This window comes from Bos indicus x Bos taurus, chromosome 7, assembly GCF_003369695.1.
Source record: "Bos indicus x Bos taurus breed Angus x Brahman F1 hybrid chromosome 7, Bos_hybrid_MaternalHap_v2.0, whole genome shotgun sequence".
NCBI classification, from domain to species: domain Eukaryota; kingdom Metazoa; phylum Chordata; class Mammalia; order Artiodactyla; family Bovidae; genus Bos; species Bos indicus x Bos taurus.
Window position 1 is genome coordinate 5,987,457 of NC_040082.1, and position 20,272 is coordinate 6,007,728.

The following is a 20,272-nucleotide window of genomic DNA, read 5'->3' on the forward strand; positions in this document are numbered from 1 at the left end:
AGGTTGTCTGGATATATATCCAGGAGTGGAATTGCTGGATCATACTACAGTTTTATTTTTAGATTTTTGAGGGACACTCATCCTGTTTTCTATAGAGGCTGCACCAATTTCCATTGACACTAACAGTGTGTGCTAGTCCCCTTTCTCCATATCCTCGCTGACATTTCTTATGTCTAGACATTTTGATGATAGCTATTCTGATAAGTATGAGGTGATAGCCCATTTTGGTTTTGAATTGTATTTCCCTGTTGATTAGTGATGCTGAGCATTTTCTAATGTGTCTATTGGATATCTGTATTTTATTTTAATGATATTTATTTTTATTAATTTTATTTTTAAACTTTACAATATTGTATTAGTTTTGCCAAATATCGAAATGAATCCACCACAGGTATACATGTGTTCCCCATCCTGAACCCTCCTCCCTCCTCCCTCCCCATACCATCCCTCTGGGTTGTCCCAAGCATCCAGTATCGTGCATTGAACCTGGACTGGCAACTGGTTTCATACATGATATTATACATGTTTCAATGCCATTCTCCCAAATCTTCCCACCCTCTCCCTCTCCAACAGAGTCCATAAGACTTCTATACATCAGTGTCTCTTTTGCTGTCTCGTACACAGGGTTATTGTTACCATCTTTCTAAATTCCATATATATGCGTTAGTATACTGCATTGGTATTTTTCTTTCTGGCTTACTTCACTCTGTATAATAGGTTCCAGTTTCATCCACCTCATTAGAACTGATTCAAATGTATTCTTTTTAATGGCTGAGTAATACTCCATTGTGTATATGTACCACAGCTTTCTTATCCATTCATCTGCTGATGGGCATCTAGGTTACTTCCATGTCCTGGCTATTATAAATAGTGCTGCGATTCTCTTCAAAAGTATCTACTGCATGTGGTCCCTTTTTAAATCAGGTTATTTTTTCCTTTGATACTGAGTTGTATGAGCTCTTTATGTATTTTGGATATTTTAGCCCTTATCAGTTATGCAATTTGCAAATATTTTCTTCCATTCAATAGGTTATTTTTTTGGTTTGTTGACAGTTTCCTTGGCTGTGGTAAAGCTTTTAAATTTAATTAGGTCCCATTTGTTTATTTGTGCTTGTATTTCTCTTGCCTTAGGAAACAGATACACATAAATATTGCTATGATTTATGTAAAAGAGTATTCTGTCTATGTTCTTTTCTAGATAATTTAGAGTTTCAGGCCTTATACTGAGGTTTAAATTCCTTTTGACCTTATTTTTATATATGGTATGAGAAAATGTTCTAATCTCACTTTTATAAACATATAGCTGTCTAGTTTTCTCAGCACCACTTACTAAAGAGACAATCTTTTCTCCATTGTATATTCTTCCTTCTGGTCAGTTGGCCATAGGCAAATGGGTTTATTTCTGGGATTTCTATTCTATTCCGTTGATCTACGCATTTGTTTCTGAGCCAATATCATGCTGTTTTAATTACTGCAGATTTGTAGTCTGAAATGAGAGAACATGATTCTTCAGTTTAGTTCTTCTTTTTCAAAATTGCTTTTTCAAAAAGCAAATTCTTTGCTTTTTCAAAATTTTCATTCAGCAAAATTTCAAAATTGTGCTTTCAAAAAAGCACAAGTCTTTGTGCTTCTATGTAAATTTTAGGATATTTTGTTTAAGTTCTATGAAAAATATTTTGGGTATTTTGATAGATCAGATCAGATCAGAACAGATCAGTCGCTCAGTCATGTCTGATACTTTGCGACCCCATGAATCGCAGCATGCCAGGCCTCCCTGTCCATCACCAACTCCCGGAGTTCACTCAGACTCACGTCCATCGAGTCAGTGATGCCATCCAGCCATCTCATCCTCTGCCGTCCCCTTCTCCTCTTGCCCCCAATCCCTCCCAGCATCAGGGTCTTTTCCAATGAGTCAACTCTTTGCATGAGGTGGCCAAAGTACTGGAGTTTCAGCTTCAGCATCATTCCTTCCAAAGAAATCCCAGGGCTGATCTCCTTCAGAATGGACTGGTTGGATCTTCTTGCAGTCCAAGGGACTCTCAAGGGTCTTCTCCAAAACCACAGTTCAAAAACATCAATTCTTCGGCATTCAGCCTTCTTCACAGTCCAACTCTCACATCCATACATGACCACAGGAAAAACCATAGCCTTGACTAGACGAACCTTTGTTGGCAAAGTAATGTCTCTGCTCTTGAATATGCTATCTAGGTTGGTCATAACTTTCCTTCCAAGAAGTAAGCATCTTTTAATTTCATGGCTGCAGTCACCATCTGTAGTGATTTTGGAGCCCATAAAAATAAAGTCTGACACTGTTTCCACTGTTTCCCCATCTATTTCCCTTGAAGTGGTGGGACCGGATGCCATGATCTTCGTTTTCTGAATGTTGAGCTTTAAGCCAACTTTTTCACTCTCCACTTTCACTTTCATCAAGAGGCTTTTGAGTTCCTCTTCACTTTCTGCCATAAGGGTGGTGTCATCTGCATATCTGAGGTTATTGATATTTCTCCTGGCAATCTTGATTCCAGCTTGTGTTTCTTCCAGTTCAGCATTTCTCATGATGTACTCTGCATATAAGTTAAATAAACAGGGTGACAGTATACAGCCTTGACATACTCCTTTTCCTATTTGGAACCAGTCTGTTGTTCCATGTCCAGTTCTAACTGTTGCTTCCTGACTTGCATACAAATTTGATAGGGATTACATTAAATCTGTAGGTTGCTTTGGGTTGTATGGACACTTTAACAGTATTCATTCTTCCAAGAACAAAGGATATCTTTCCATTTCTTTGTACCATATCCAGTTCCTCTCATCAGTGTCTTAGAATTTTCAGAGGATAAGTCTCTCACTTTTTTGGTTAACTTTTTCTTTGGAATTTTATTCTCTTTGATGCAATTTTAAATGAGATTTTTTTTTTTTTTTTGCTTTCTCTTTCTTATATTTCATTGTTAATGTAGAGAAAAGCAACAGCTTGATGTATCTTAGTCTTGTATCTTGAAGTTTAGTGGATTCATTGCTACTTTCAGTAGCTTTTTGGTGGAAATTTTGGGGTTTTCTAAAGGTATTGTCATGTCATGTTTGGCTCCAGCTGAGGTGCACAACAGACAGTCTCAAGAGATCAGGCAACCCGCACAACAGTCTTCAGTCTGCCATCTTCTTCCTGTTTCAAAGCAAGCTGGCACTGTATCCTCCTCTTGAGCAGAGTTCAGGTTTCCTATGGCCCTTCTCTCAGTCCCATTATCCCTCCAACCAGCCACGGGAGCTTGTCTTCTCTGTATCAGTCTCCAGAACTGGGGGGCCCAATATGTGGCTCAAACCACCTCCTCCTTAGGGCATATCTCCTCCCATGCATTTCCCCTTTCCCATTGAATTCCCTCCCATCAGAATAGATCCTGACCTGATCACTTCTCTTCCTACCTACCTGATTCCATGTGGACCTTTCTTACAGCCTTGGTTGTACAGGAGTTTTTCTGCCAGTCTCCAGCTAAATTCCAGTGAAAACTGTTCCACATGTAGGGCTGAAATCCATGTCTTCCTTCTTCACCATTTTTATCCAAAACCAATATGCATTTTTTTAAAAAAGTTATTCAATATATAGGATTTAAAGTGGGTAGGATACAAGCTAAGTATATGCTTAACTTGTTTTAGAAGCTGCTAAAATGTTTCATGAAGTGGTTGTAATATTTGACATTATCATCAGAAAAGTCCAAGAGTTGCAGTTTCTCCACATCTTTGTCAACAGGTGCATGGTAGCCTGTTTCATTGTAGTCATTCTAACATATTTTAATGAGATATTAATGTATATTTATCTAGGGGCTAATGAAGTAGAACATCTTATCATGTGTATGTTTTTACTGTATATCTTCTATGGTCTGTTTCAATCTTTTGTTATTTCTTAAAAGGTTGAGAAGGTTCTTATATGGTTTCAACTTTATTATAGATGAAAACCCGTTATCAGATGTATGCTTCACAAATGTTTTTTTGTTTTTTTTTTTTCCCACAGCTTCTGCCATGGCTATTTATTCATTTAACATTGTCAAAGAAATTTTCTAAATTTTTTATATCACAATTTTATACACACACACACACACACACATATATATATATATATATTCAGTTCAGTTCAGTCACTCAGTTGTGTCCAACTCTTTTGAGACCCCATGAATTGCAGCACGCCAGGCCTCCCTGTCCATCGCCAACTCCCAGAGTTCATTCAGACGCATGTCCATTGAGTCAGTGATGCCATCCAGCCATCTTATCCTCTGTTGTCCCCTTTTCCTCCTGCCCCCAATCCCTCCCAGCATCAGAGTCTTTTCCAATGAGTCAACACTTCACATGAGGTGCCAAAGTATTGGGGTTTCAGCTTTAGCATCATACCTTTCAAAGAACACCCAGGGCTGATCTCCTTCAGAATGAACTGGTTGGATCTCCTTGCAGTCCAAGGGACTCTCAAGGGTCTTCTCCAACACCACAGTTCAAAAGCATCAATTCTTCGGCACTCAGCTTTCTTCACAGTCCAACTCTCACATCCATACATGACCACTGGAAAAACCATAGCCTTGACTAGATGGACCTTTGTTGGCAAAGTAATGGTCTGCTTTTCAATATGCTATCTAGGTTGGTCATAACTTTTCTTCCAAGGAGTAAGCATCTTTTAATTTCATGGCTGCAGTCACCATCTGCAGTGATTTTATATTTATAATTTAATATAATTTATAATTATATATTTATAATTCAAGGGCTTCCTGTTGGCTCAGCTGGTAAAGAATCCATCTACAATGCAGTAGACCTTGGTTGGATCCCTAGGTTGGGAAAATTCCCCTGGAGAAGGAAAAGACTACCCAAGCCAGTATTCTGGCCTGGAGAATTCAATGACCTACAGTCCATGCAGTCACAAAGTTCGGGCACAAATGAACGACATTCATCTACCTATCTATTTAGCTATCTATACACCCTCATAAGCCTCCCTCTCCCTTCCCATCCCACTCCTCAAGGTCACCACAGAGCACCAGGCTGGGTTTCCTGTGTTACATAGCAGCTTCCCTCTAGCTATCTCAGCTTTGTTAGGTCTTTTGCATTTCTAATGAATTTATCCGTTCAGTTCAGTTCAGCCACTCAGTTGTGTCCAACTCTTTGTGACCCATGGACTGCAGCATGCCAGGCCTCCCTGTCTGTCATCAACTCCCAGAGTTTACCCAAACTCATGTTCATTGAGTTGGTGATGCCACCAAACCATCCCATCCTCTGTTGTCCCCTTCTCCTCCTGCCTTCAATCTTTCCCATCACCAGGGTCTTTCCCAATGAGTCAGTTCTTCACATCAGGTGGCCCAAGTATTGAAGTTTCAGCTTCAACATTAGTCCTTCCAATGAATATTTAGGACTGATTTCCTTTAGGAGGAACTGGTGGTGTGATCTCCTTGCAGTCCAAGAGACTCTCAAGAGTCTTCCCCAACAACCACAGTTCAAAAGCATCAATTCTTTGGCACTCAGCTTTCTTTATAGTCCAACTCTCACATCCATGCATGACTACTGCAAAACTATAGCCTTGACTAGACATACCTTTGTTGGCAAAGTAATATCTCTGCTTTTGAATATGCTATCTAGGTTGGTCATAACTTTTCTTCCAAGGAGTAGGGATCTTTTAATTTCATGGCTGCAATCACCATCTGCAGTGATTTTGGAGCCCCCAAAAATAAAGTCTGACACTGTTTCCACTGTTTCCCCATCTATTTCCCATGAAGTGATGAAAGTGGATGCCATGATTTTAGTTTCCTGAAAGTTGAGCTTTAACCCAACTTTTTCACTGTCCTCTTTCATTTTCATCAAGATGTTCTTTAGTTCTTCTTCACTTTCTGCCATAAGGGTGGTGTCATCTGCATATCTGAGGTTATTGATATTTCTCCCAGCAATCTTGATTCCAGCTGGTGCTTCATCTAGCCCAGTGTTTCTCATGATGTGTTCTGCATATAAGTTAAATAAGCAGGGTGACAATATACAGACTCGATGTACTCCTTTCCCATTTTGGAACCAGTCTGTCGTTCCATGTCCAGTTCTAACTATTGCTTCCTGATCTGCATAGAGTTTTCTCAAAATGCAGGTCAGGTGGTCTGGTAGTCTCATCTCTTTCAGAATTTTCCACAGTTTGTTGTGATCCACACAGTCAAAGGCTTTGCCATACTTGAATTCAAATTTTCTTAAAAAGAAAAAAAAAAAAAAACTTCTGTGATTTTGATTAGATTTGCATTGAATTAGATTTATGTTTGGCAAATTTAAAGATATTGAATCTTCAGACTCATAATTCAGATATAGCTTTCTGTTTATTTAGGTCTTTAATTGCTTAGGAATATTGCTTCTGTGAAGAGGTTTTGTAGATGGTCTGTCATATCTAAGTATTTCACAGCTGTTTTATTATTAAAATTAATTGATATTTAATTGTGTCTAATTTCTTTTTGCTGGAATATAAAAACAAATTTTTGTACCCTAAACCATGTTAAAGTCACAAATCAATATTAGAAGCTTTTATAGACTATCAGATTTTCTACATAGATGATTGTATCATCTGTGTGTAGAAACCATTTCACTTTTTCCTTCCAATATATACATATATGTTATCTAGTTTTATTGTCCTTTAACTACTTTTGGTCTTTGTCAAACTTCTAGGCTATGGTAAACAGAAGTAATAAGAATGGTGGTGTGCCTACTTTGATCAGGGATGTCAGACTGTGCAACACCATGTATTATAACCTGCATTGATCCTCTGTCCATGGAATACTCCAGGCCAGAACACTGGAGTGGCTGACCATTTTCCTCCTTCAAGAGTGGACAGTCATATCTTACTCCTGATATTAGAGGGAAAGCATTCAGAGTCAAGAGGGCCTTAGGAAGTAGCACTACAAACAAAGCTCGTGGATTTGGTGGAATTCCAGGTGAGCCAATTCAAATCCTAAAAAAAAAAAGGTACTGTTAAAGTGCTGCACTCAATGTGCCAGCAAATTTGGAAAACTCAGCAGTGGCCACAGGACTGGAAAAGGTCAGTTTTCATTCCGATCCCAAAGAAAGGCAATAACAAAGAATGATCAAACTACTGTACAATTGCACTCATCTCACACATTAGCAATGTAATGCTTAAAACTCTCCAACTGAGCCTGAAACAGTATGTGAACAGAGAACTTCCAAATGTTCCAGCTGAATTTAGCAAAGACAGAGGAAGCAGAGGTCAAATTGTCAATATCTGTTGGATCATAGAAAAAGGAAGAGAGTTACAGAAAAACATCTACTTCTGCTTTAAGATTATGCCAAAGCCTTTGACTATGTGGATAGCAAGAAACTGTTGAAATATCTGAGATGAGAATGCCAAACCACCTAACCTGCCTCCTGAGAAACCTGTATGCAGGTCAAGAAGCAACAGTTGTACATCTGGAAGTTCTTGGTACATGTATTGCTAACCTAGCTTGAAGGATTTTGAGCATTACCTAAATAGATGCAGAAAAAACTTTTGACAAAATATTACACCCATTTATGATTAAAAACTCTTCAGAAAGTGAGCATAAGGAACTAGATCAACATATTAAGGGTTTTATATATATATATATATATATAACAACCCCCACTGAAATGACATTTTGCTGAAGAAAGCACACAGATACCCATTGCGGTATTTTCTTGTAGCCAAGAGAAGGAAAAAAACACCCAAAATTCTATCAATAGATAAATGGACAAATAGTGATACACATATACAATGGGATGTTTTTAGCCTTAAAAACAAAATAAATTATTATTATTATTTTGGTCTTTACAGCTCTTTTTAGAAAACTCGTAGCACATAGGCCACATGAAAACAGGCCAAGGGCCAGTTCCTCCCACTGCCAATTTCTGCCCAACTCGTTGGCTCAAGTTTTATCCCTTTGTTGATTGTCTCACAGTTTCACCTTTGGCTTAGTTGGTTTCCCTCTGTCATGTCTCTCTTTTCCATCCATTAATTGTGACTCTTGACCTTTCATATTTCTTTCTTCAATTTTTTTCAACTTAATTTTCTTACCACTTTTCTAGTTTCTTTATGGAGAAACTGAGTTTATTTTTAATACATATATCTACTGACATAGTATTTCTCCTAAGTGCCGCTTTACTGTCACCCCACATGTTTGATGTGCTTTGAAAAGTGGTCTGCTTTTATAAATATTCGATTTTTATTTGAAACAATGTGTATTCTGCTGTTGTGTGGAGTGATTAGGTAGTGTGAAGAGGAACTAAAAAGCCTCTTGATGAAAGTGAAAGAGGAGAATGAAAAAATTGACTTAAAGCTCAACATTCAGAAAACGAAGATCATGGCATCTGGTCCCATCACTTCATGGGAAATAGATGGGGAAACAGTAGCAGACTTTATTTTTGAGGGCTCCAAAATCACTTCAGATGGTGACTGCAGCCATGAAATTAAAAGATGCTTACTCCTCAGAAGAAAAGTTATGACCAACCTAGATAGCATATTGAAAAGCAGAGACATTACTTTGCCAACAAAGGTCCATCTAGTCAAGGCTATAGTTTTTCCAGTGGTCATGAATGGATGTGAGAGTTGGACTGTGAAGAAAGCTGAGCACCAAAGAATTGATGCTTTTGAACTGTGGTGTTGGAGAAGACTCTTGAGAGTCCCTTGGACTGCAAGGAGATCCAACCAGTGCATTCTGAAGGAGATTAGCCCTTGGATTTCTTTGGAAGGAATGATGTTAAAGCTGAAACTCCAATACTTTGGCCACCTCATGTGAAGAGTTGACTCATTGGAAAAGACTCTGATGCTGAGAGGGATCAGCGGCAGGAGGAGAAGGGGACGACAGAGGATGAGATGGCTGGATGGCATCACTGACTCGATGGATGTGAGTTTGACTGAACTCTGGGAGATGGTGATGGACAGGGAGGCCTGGCATGCTGCAATGCGACTGAACTGAACTGAACTGAATGTTGATTGATACCATTGCTCCAGTCTTCTGTGTCCTTCCTGACTTTCCAGTTATTTTTTTTATATCAATCACTGCTGCTGCTGCTGCTAAGTCGCTTCAGTTGTGTCCGACTCTGTGTGACCCCATAGACGGCAGCCCACCAGGCTCCCCCGTCCCTGGGATTCTCCAGGCAAGAACACTGGAGTGGGTTGCCATTTCCTTCTCCAATGCATGAAAGTGAAAAGTGAAAGTGAAGTTTCTCAGTCGTGTCCGACTCTAGAGACCCCGTGGACTGCAGCCTACCAGGCTCCTCCGTCCATGGGATTTTCCAAGCAAAAGTACTGGAGTGGGGTGCCATTGCCTTCTCCGATATCAATCACTAATTATCCACAAATACTTACAGATTTGTCTATTACTTCTTACTTTTTGTTTTATTTATTCTGAAATCTGTTATTAAGTGCAAAATTTTTAGGATTGTACATTCTATCGATAAATTGATCCCTTTGTCATGTGACATGATCTTGTGTATCCCTTGTAAAATTTTTACACCAAAACATATTTGTATAATGTCTGCTTCCCATTATGTGTACATGTTTAAATGTGTATCTCCAGCTTTACTTTGACTATTATTTGCAGTTGATCCTTGAACAACATGGAAATTAGGAAGGCCAACCCTCCATGCAACTGAAAATCCTCATGTAAGTCTACAGTGGGCCCCTCCTTATCTGCAGTCCCTCATCAGTAAATTGAAACAGCTGTGGACAGCCTAGTATTTTAGTACATGTTAATTGAGAAAATTCTCACATACATATTAGAGATCCTTGGAGTTCAAATCCATTCAAGAGTCATTCAAGAGTCAACAGTATATCATCTTCTATCCTTTTACTTTACTATCTTTTACTATCCTTTTACTTTATAAATTTATTTATATTTCTATTTTCAAGTGGATTTAGATATCTTGCTTTTCTGTTTACTTTGATGCACTCTGGTTTTTAATTAGATTGTTTTGACCATTTATTTTTAATGTGATTATTAATATGGGTTGTTTTGAATCTACTGTCTTGCTTATGATTTTTTTTTCACTTGTCCCTTTTGTATTATCCTCCTTTTTCTCTCTTGTCCTTCTTCCTTATGTATTGAGCATTTTTTATGAGCTGACTAACTGTATTTATTTTAGTGGTTATTTGGACTTAATTTATACATCCTTAACATCACTGTTTACCCTCAATTGATATTATACCAGTTCATGTTAAGTATGGAAATCTTAAAATATACTCCCATTTCTCAACTTAACTGATTTTCAAATATTCTCTCAAATACATACACAATTTATAAACTCTCAAAATAGTGTTACTTTTGTTTCAATAATCAATTGCCTTTTAAAGAGATATATGTTATTTTTTTTTAAGTCAGATATGTAACTGGTTCATGCAGCTCAATACCAGGGAAAAAAAAAAAAGGCAACCCAATCAAAAAGTGGACAGAAGACCTAAAGGGACATTTATCCAAAGGAGACATACAGACAGCTAATAAACACATGAAAAGATGCTCAACATCACTCATTATGAGAGAAATACAAATCAATACAATGGTCAGAGTGGCCATCAACAAAAACTCTACAAACAGTAAACGGTGGGGTGGGTGTGGAGAAAAGGTATCCTTCCTGAACTGTTCATGGGAATGTAAATTGATACAGTCACTATGGAGAACAGTATGGATGTTACTTAAAAAACTAAAAATAGAACTACCTTATGGCTCAACAATCCCACTGCTGGGCATATACCATGAGAAAAGCATAATTGGAAAAAACACATGTATCCTCTGTTTTCATTGTGGCAACCTAGATGTCTATCAACAGATGAATGTTTAAAAAAAATGTGGTACATATATACAATGGAATATTACTCAACCATAAAAAGGAATACATCTGAGTCAGTTCTAATGATGTGGATGAAAACCTAGAGTCAGAATGAAATAAATTAGAGAAAAACACAGATCATACATTAATGCATATATATGGACTCTAGAAAGATAGTATTGATGAATGTATTTGCAGGACAGCAGTGAAGGTGTAGACATGGAGAACAGACTTGTTGATGTAGTGGGGGAAGGAGAAGGTGGGACGAATTGAGAGAGTAGCATAGAAACATAGATATTACTGGATGTAAAATAGATAGGCAGTGGGAAATTGCTGTCACTCTGTGACAACCTACGGGGATGAGGTGGGGTGGGAGGTAGGAGAGAGGGTTTAAGAGGCAGGGGACATATGTATCCATATGGCTGATTCATGTTGATATATGGCAGAAACCAACACAATTTTGTAAACCAATTATTCTCCTATTAAAAATAAATAAATCAAACTTTTAAAAGTCATATATTTACAGTGTGGTTTCTATTCTCATGTCCTTCATGGCTTTGCATATACTAATATTTCTATCCCATATTATTTTTCTTCTACCTGAAGGGCTTCCTTTAAGTTTCTTACACTTCAGATCTATTGTAATTAATGCTTTCAGGCAGATCTAGTAGTTACAAGGTCATTTATTTTGAGAAAATTTTAAAGAGTATTCTATTTTAGCACTATTGCATTTTAAACAATATTGTATTTTTAACATCAGTGTCCACATGGTTATTGATAGTATGTGGTAATATAATTTATTTCCCTATGATAATCTTGTATCCTAGACCTTAATAAATTCACTTATTAATTCTTATTAAAAAATCTGTATTTCTCGGGATTTTCTATATTGGCAAATGTAAAGTATGTCATCTTCATTTCTTGTCTAGATGACTCTTATTTTTTCATTTTGCCTCATAGTTCAGGTGAGAAATTCCATTACCGTGTTGGAAAGGTTGATAAAAGAGGACATCTTTGCCTTGTTTCCAAACTCAGATAAAACATCAATCCTTTCATCATTAAGTATTATGTTAGCTGTAGAGATTTTTTTGGAGATGTTTTTTTATCAGATAGAAGAGGTTCTCTATTCTTAGTATGTTGTGAGTTTATATCCTGAATAGTATCAGATTTTGTAAAATGCTTTTTTTTTCTTTGCATCATGTGATCATTTCAGTTTGTCAATTAATTATTTTCTCTTTTAGTCTATTGCTGTTGCAGACATTATTGATACTGTAGATTAATTGCCAAATGTTGGACCACCTTTGCATACCTGGAGTAAGTTCTATTTGTCATTTTTAAAAAAATAATAATTTTTCTGCATTCTTGGAACTTCCTAATATTTTATTGAAAATTCTTGTGTCTAAGTTCCTAAGTGATATGAGCCTGGAGTTTTCTTCTGTTTATTATTGTTAAGTTTGCTCATTTTTTAAAAAAATTAACCTTGGTATAGAATTCTAAGTTGATAGTTTTTGGGGTTTTTTTGCTGTTGTTTATTTGCAGTAGTTTGAAGATGTTGCTATATACTCCTTTTCTTCTTTATTTGTGATGGAAAAATCTGCTGTGATCATTACCATTGTTACTACATATACAACTTGCCCTCTCTCTACATATGTTTAATATTGTGTTCTTATTTCTTATTTTGAGCAATTTAATTATGATATGCTTTGGTTTAGTGTTTTTTATGTTTACAGTGGTTTATTGACCTTGAATCTATAGGTTTATAGGTTTGTGGGGATTTTTTTAGCAAATTTGGAAAATTTCAACATTTATTCTTCACATATTTTTCTTTCTCACCTTTCTCTTCCTTTTGAGGAACCCCAGTTATATTAGACTGTTCACTGATACTCTGTTTATTTTTTTTTAATTACTTTCCCCTCTGTGTTTCATATTGGGTACTTTATCCTAAGATGTGTTCAAGTTCCTTCTATCTAATTTGCTACTAGTTATATCAATGTATTTTTCATTTCAGACATTTTACTTTTTATTTCTTAAAAAGTAAAAACAACTTATTTTTTAAGTTAAGTTTGGAAATTTTTATACCTTTCTTATTGATACTTAACTGTGTAAATATGTTTAATACAGTAATAACAGGGTTTATGTACCTGTTTTCTAATTGTAACATCTTTTCCAATATTCTGGATCTGCCACAATTGATTTTTCTCCTCATGTGGGTCATATTTACTGCTTCTTCATATGGCTGGTACTATTTTATTAACTGGGAGATATGAATTTTTCTTTGCTGGGCTCTGAATATCTCTGTATTCTTGTAAAAATGTTTGAAGGGACATAGTTAAGTTACTTGGAAATGGTGATTTATATGGATTTTGATGTTTTGTTTAGTAGCATCAAAGCAGCAATTATTTTCCCTACTGTTACAAAATGTTTCTGGGTAATTTTCCTTGAATTATGAATTTTATACTCTTGCTGGAAAATAACATCAGCTATAATTCCCTCTGACTCATTTGATGGTCTTCTCTCAGCCTTCGTTTCTTCACACATACAGATCAAGACTCTCCTTGGACACCTTTTGCTGACTCCTGGGATATGATCACATGCAACTCTCTTTTCTCAGCTTCTCTGTCCTTCAAGAAGTAGTCCTTTTTGTCTCCCTGGATTCAAACCTCTGTCTCTTCTTTGCAATTCTGGACTCTACCTGGGTTTCCCTCCCTGTATCACATTTGGTATATTATTTAAAGGCCATAATCAATGTAATTTTAGTACTCACTTGATTTGTCTTTCATCTTTCAGAGAACACTGTCTTAATTTGATATCTAGTGTCTTCAGGCGCATTGCTTCTTATATTTTGTCTGGTTTTTTTTTTTTTTTTTTTTTTCACAAAGAAGGTTAAAAGTTTTCTGTTATTCCATTTCTTGAAGCAGAAGCTGTTCACTGCCTAATAGTTACATGACCTTGTACAAGGATACCACTTTCAGGTTAATGATAGTTTCTGTTTCACAAATATTATAAAACAATGCAAGCAAATTTATTATATATTAAATCGGTATTACTTAGGGCATGCACTAAAATATAGATTCAGTACTTGTTCTTTATATGATAAATTTCTCAAAAGTGTTAGTATTTCATTTCACATGAGTTCAGAGTTAAGAATTTTTTACAGTAATCGTAATAATTTAACCACATGATATTCTAAAAAAGGTTGGTGAGTGTTTTTAAAAGGCCAGTTATGTTGGAAGGCAAGTAAGTAGACTAAATAAAGCAACTGGAGTTTAATCATTATTATATAAGCTTAAATGTCATATTGTTTAGTCAGAAATTCTAATTTCAGGATACTTTCCTAAAGAAATTATCGAAAATGAGCAAAGATGTATGTGTGAAGATGACAGATATTGCCATTTATAATATGGTGTTTCCGCTTTTCACTTTGTCTAAAGTAGGAGTATGAATAAATAAATTTTGACTTGTTGCATATGTAAAATGCACAATATGTCTGCTTAGTCACTCAGGTACGTGAGACCCCATGGACTGTAGCCTGCCAGGCTCCTCTGTCCATGGGGATTCTCCAGGCAAGAATACTGGAGTGGGTAGCCACGCCATTCTCCAGGGGATCTTCCCAACCCAGGGACTGAACCCAGGTCTCCTGCATTGCAGGCAGATTCTTTACTGACAGAGCCACTAGGGAATCCACCAGGAAACTAAAATGCACAATAGCTATCAAAAATCATATGAAGAGACATGGAATTTCTGCTTATTATGCAGTAAATGAAAAACAAGTGCAAATGTTAAATATGGTACAATTTTTCTTTTCTTTTTTTTGCATTGATGGATTTTATTTTTAAACTTTACATAATTGTATTAGTTTTGCCAAATATCAAAATTAATCCACCACAGGTATACATTGTATGCATTGAATATTTTTGGAAGTTGCATGCTGAAGTAATAAATGTGATTATATCTGAAAAATTGAATTGTAGTTAGTTTGCTTTTTCTTTATTATATTCTATATTTTATAAAATTTCAGTAATCCATATATATATATATATATTTTTTTTATAACCAGAAACTGAAAGTTAGATTTTATGTTAATATGATTATGAAAAAATACAACATCAGTGTTTTTAGTGAAAGTATCCTGACTTTCCATTTCATAATAAATTTCTACTCATAGATATATCATTAAGATACTTTTATGCTAAACATTTATATTTTATAGGTATAAATAGTTCCTCATAAAAACAGGCAGCTAGTTAAAGAATCTAGAACGATAGGGAATGAGTCACCATTCTTCACTTAAAAAAGCATCAAATTTTGATTTATCAATAATTTATTTTTTTTGATTTATCAATAATTTATAATATTCTTAAATATGAAACAAATAATTTGTTGATGTTTTAAGATAAATACTAAGGTCAGTTGTCACATGACTGATGATAGCAACATGCGGTAGAGGGGAAAGGCATAACATCCCGTTGCAGCCCCGGCTCTCATCTCCTAAGTGGCTGGGCATTTTGTTTACCTTTACTCAACCTCTGCTTCCTCACGTGTACATGCGGATATAACACACACATTCCAGTTGTCTGGTTGTAGTGTTCAGTTTAGTCACTCAGTCGTGTCTGACTCTGCGATCCTGTGAATTGCAGCACGCCAGGCCTCCCTGTCCATCACCAACACTCGGAGTCCACCCAAAGTCATGTCCATCAAGTTGGTGATGTCATCCAGCCATCTCATCCTCTGTTGTCCCCTTCTCCTCCTGCCCCCAATCCCTCCCAGCATCAGGGTCTTTTCCAATGAGTCAATTCTTCGCATGAGGCGGCCAAAGTATTGGAGTTTCAGCTTTAGCATCATTCCTTCCAAAGAACACCCAGGACAGGTCTCCTTTAGAATGGACTGGTTGGATCTCCTTGCAGTCCAAGGGACTCTCAACAGTCTTCTCCAACACCACAGTTCGAAAGCATCAGTTCTTTAGCATTCAGCCTTCTTCACAGTCCAACTCACATCCATACATGGAAAAACCATAGCCTTGACTAGACGGACCTTTTTGGAAAAGTAATGTCTTGTAGATTAAACTAACATATCAAATGTTTGGCTTGGAGATAAATAAGGGTCCTAACTGTCTCTCTCATTTTGTTTGAGTCAATGTTTTTCAGACATTTGTATCAGGCAGAGTTCCCAGAGAAAAAGAAACCAAGTATGTGTGTGTATATATATATTTATTTTATATATTCATTTATAAATATTATATAAATAATTAATATTTATATATTTATATTTATACATATATGTATATGATATGAGTTATATATATATATACACACACATACACATATATATGTATATGCATATATATACATATATGTATATATATATATCGGAGAAGGCGATGGCACCCCACTCCAGTACCCTTGCCTGAAAAATCCCATGGACGGAGGAGCCTGGTGGGCTGCAGTCATGGGGTCGCCAAGAGTCAGACATGCCTGAGCGACTTCACTTTCACTTTTCACTTTCATGCATTGAAGAAGGAAATGGCAACCCACTCCAGTGTTCTTGCCTGGAGAATCCCAGGGATGGGGGAGCCTGGTGGGCTGCCATCTATAGGGTCGCACAGAGTCGGACACGACTGAAGTGACTTAGCAGCATATATACACACACACGTGAGGTTTCTGGGTTCTATCGTTGCTGGTCCCACTGTAGTAGATTGTATTTTCCAAAGATGGGTGTTATAATAGTTCTAGTATCAGATGATTTTCACAAATATTGCTGCTCGTCATAAAGAGAAGATTGTCTGAATTTAAGTGGGCATTTGATTTGCTTGTAACTAACAGAATGCTTCTGAAATGATACTGCATGACTTTGTATACACAGCCATAAATGAATCATCTTCTGCCGTGCTCCCTGGAATCTTCATTCTTGTGTCTTCTGCATGCAGTATGACTACCCTGATACTGTGATGCACTGAAAGCTCCAGCTACCATGTGCTGAGATCCCCATGGAGATAACCTAGAATATTAGTGAAGGTAGAGATCTCCAGCCCTCTCTGATGCATAAAAGAGTTTAACTGCAAACATCTGAGCTTCATGAACCAGAACCACATGAATGAGTTCTGTTAAGAACTGTGAAGACACACTTCCAAAATTCATTGCTATACAAACATCCTCAAAAAAAAATACTAATGAAAAAATAAATAAAATGTATGTAACAAAACCATCAATTCCTCTTTCACACATGTGCAGAAATGCAATAGACATGGAAAATTGTCTCCCAAAAAAATGCTTCCAAATTTCAGACCCACAGATACTGTAAGAGATAATAAAATCAAATAAAATATTGCTTTAAATCATTAAAGTTGGGGCTGATTTTTAGGCTACAGTGATAACCGAAATACTACCTTTAGATACAGAGGTCTCAACAACTACAATTAATATGATACATTCATCAAAGTATAAGCTATCAAATCACACCAAGAACCTGAAAGAACATTTGGATGGAAAGATGGAACTAAAAAGGTTTAAAAATTATTCAGAACTCAAAGTATATTCAAAATAGAATATTACATTAGCACATCACAAGTAATTCCCTAGTACAATGGAAATGAGAGGAAAGGAAAATCAAGTCAAATATAATGCAGAAATCCAAGAAAAGTTAATCAAATTTCACTCAGCTATGCTTGCTCTAACAAATTATCACAGAATTGATGGCTTGAAAAAAAATAAATCTATTCTATTCTAATTCTAGAGGCCAGGTATCCAAAATCAGTATCAATAGGCTAAAATCAAGGCTTGGCAGGACCCAAATGTCTCCACAGGCTCTAGAAGATATTCCATTTCTTGCTTCAGACTACATTAAATAACCTTACCTTCCCTTTTGTGTGTAATCTCCCCTTTTGTGTGTAATCTTCCTCTGCCCCTATCTCACACGGACACTAGTAATGGTATTTAGGACCCACCTCTTTAGGATAATCTGCTCATTTCAAGATTCTTCACCTAATCATATCCATGTAGAGATGGTGAAGGACAGGGAAGCCTGGTGTCTGCAATCCATGGGGTCGCAAAGAGTAGGACATGACTGAGTAACTGAACAACAAGATCCTTTTTCAGTATATGGAAACATTCACAGATTCTAGGAATTAAGATCTGATATATTTGGGCTGCATCATTCTACCTACTGCATATAGCTATTTTTTAGTTATTGCAATGAAAATGCTGCAAAACAAATAGAACCAAAATCTCAGCTATATGAACCAGTAATTTCATCTGGGTTCATCCAGGTTAGGCTGACACTGGATTTATTGCCTTCAGGTATGCTCTGTCTATATAACAAATGGTAAAACCTCCAAGGCCAGTCCTCCTTCCCAGCACAGTTGCAAAACAATTGCTTCTGTTTGTACCCATGAAGGACACTTTTCAAGAGAAGCTGAACTAGAGAAAAAACATATATAAATAACATTTTAGTGTGTCCAATGAAAAACCCTGGTGGCTCAGACGGTAAAGAATCTGCATGCAATGCAGGAGACCTGGGTTCGATCCTTGGGTTGGGAAGATCCCTTGGAGAAGGGAATGGTTACTCACCCCTGTATTCATGCCTAGACAATTATATGGATAGGGGAGCCTCGTAGGCTAGTCCATGGGGTCATAAAGTCAGATACAAGTGAGAGACTAATGCTTTCACTTTCAATGAAAAACCCAGTTGTGCAGTGAATTATTTCATGCCAATCCTACCAGTCAATATACACTACCCATACAATGCACCTAATACTTTGCAACTTTACTTTAAAAAATGAACATGCACATCAATGTAACAAATGTACACTCTGGTGCAGAAGAGTAACGGTAGGAGAGGTTGTGCATGTGTGCCAACAGGGGACATATGGAAACTCTTACTTTCTGTCAGTTTTGCTGTAAATCTAAAAGTGCTATAGAAATTAACCCTGTGTACGAGACAACAAAAGAGACACTGATGTATAGATCAGTCTTATGGACTCTGTGGGAGAGGGAGAGGGTGGGAAGATTTGGGAGAATGGCATTGAAACATGTATAATATCATGTATGAAATGAGTCACCAGTCCAGGTTCAATGCACGATACTGGATGCTTGGGGCTGGTGCACTGGGACAACGCAGAGGGAGGGTATGGGGAGGGAGGAGGGAGGAGGGTTCAGGATGGGGAACACATGTATACCTGTGGCAGATTCATTTTGATATCTGGCAAAACTAATACAATATTGTAAAGTTTAAAAATAAAATAAAATTAAAAAAATAAATCTTATTAATTAAAAAGAAGAGTAGGCCCCCAAGAACCTCTAGTAATTTGAATAAAGACTTAAGGCAAGAGAAACATTAGGAAAAAGAAGATCAGATGAAATAAAGACATCTTAAAAACTATAATTAATATCCACAAAGAGATTAAAAAGCAGAGCATATAAAAAAGCAGAGACATTGCTTTGCCAACAATGGTCTGTCTCATCAAAGCTATGGTTTTTTCAGTGGTCATGTATGGATATGAGTGTTGGACTATAAAGAAAACTGAGCACTTAAGAACTGATGCTTTTGAACTGTGGTGTTGGAGAAGACTCTTGAGAGTCCCTTGGACTGCAAGGAGATCCAACCAGTCCATCCTAAAGGAAATCAATCTTGGATATGCATTGGAAGGACTGGTGCTGAAGCTGAAACTCCAATACTTTGGCTACCTGACGAGAAGAACTGTCTCGTTGGAAAAAACCCTGGTGCTGGGAAAGATTGAAGGCAGGAGGAGGACGGGATGACAGAGAATGAGGTGGTTGGATGGCATCACCAACTCGATGGACATGAGTTTGAGTAAGCTTCAGGAGTTGGTGATGGACAGGGAGTCCTGACGTGCTGCAGTGCATGGGGTTGCAGAGTCGGACATGACTGAGCAACTGAACTGACTGACAAAGAGATTTGCAAAAAGATACTATATCCATGAAAGTATAAATGTTATTTTTAACAAGGAATAACTAGAAATAAATAGGAAGTCCATGGAAATTTAAAATAGTATAGTTAAGTCTGATTAAAAACCAATCAAGTTTTGGAAGATAAAGTAAAATTTTTGCAAAGTAGAAGTTTCTTTCTGTGAAGGGTTTGTCCCTTGAACTTAAATTAGAACATATTCTTAACAAAAAATAGAACTTCTAACATCCAGGCTCCAGAAGATAAGGCAGCAGCAAACCATGCTCTAATAAGTACAAAGCACTCTCTGTAATTAAACCACTTTGTCCTTACATAAGACAAGGGTAGCGGAAATCTTCCTGAGAACGTGTGAGGCAGTGGAGCGATCCTCTCAGAGAGGATGACTTCTGTTTTCATCCAAGTCAGTATAAAGCACCACGAAACAAACCACCAACGTTGAAGTCAGTGATACTAACAAATGAAATTCCATCTTTAGTGAAGACTGAGTACCTCAATATCTGAGAACACAAAGTGTCCTTATTTAATATCTTTCAAATACCTCCTTTCCCACTGAGTGAATACTTGTAAA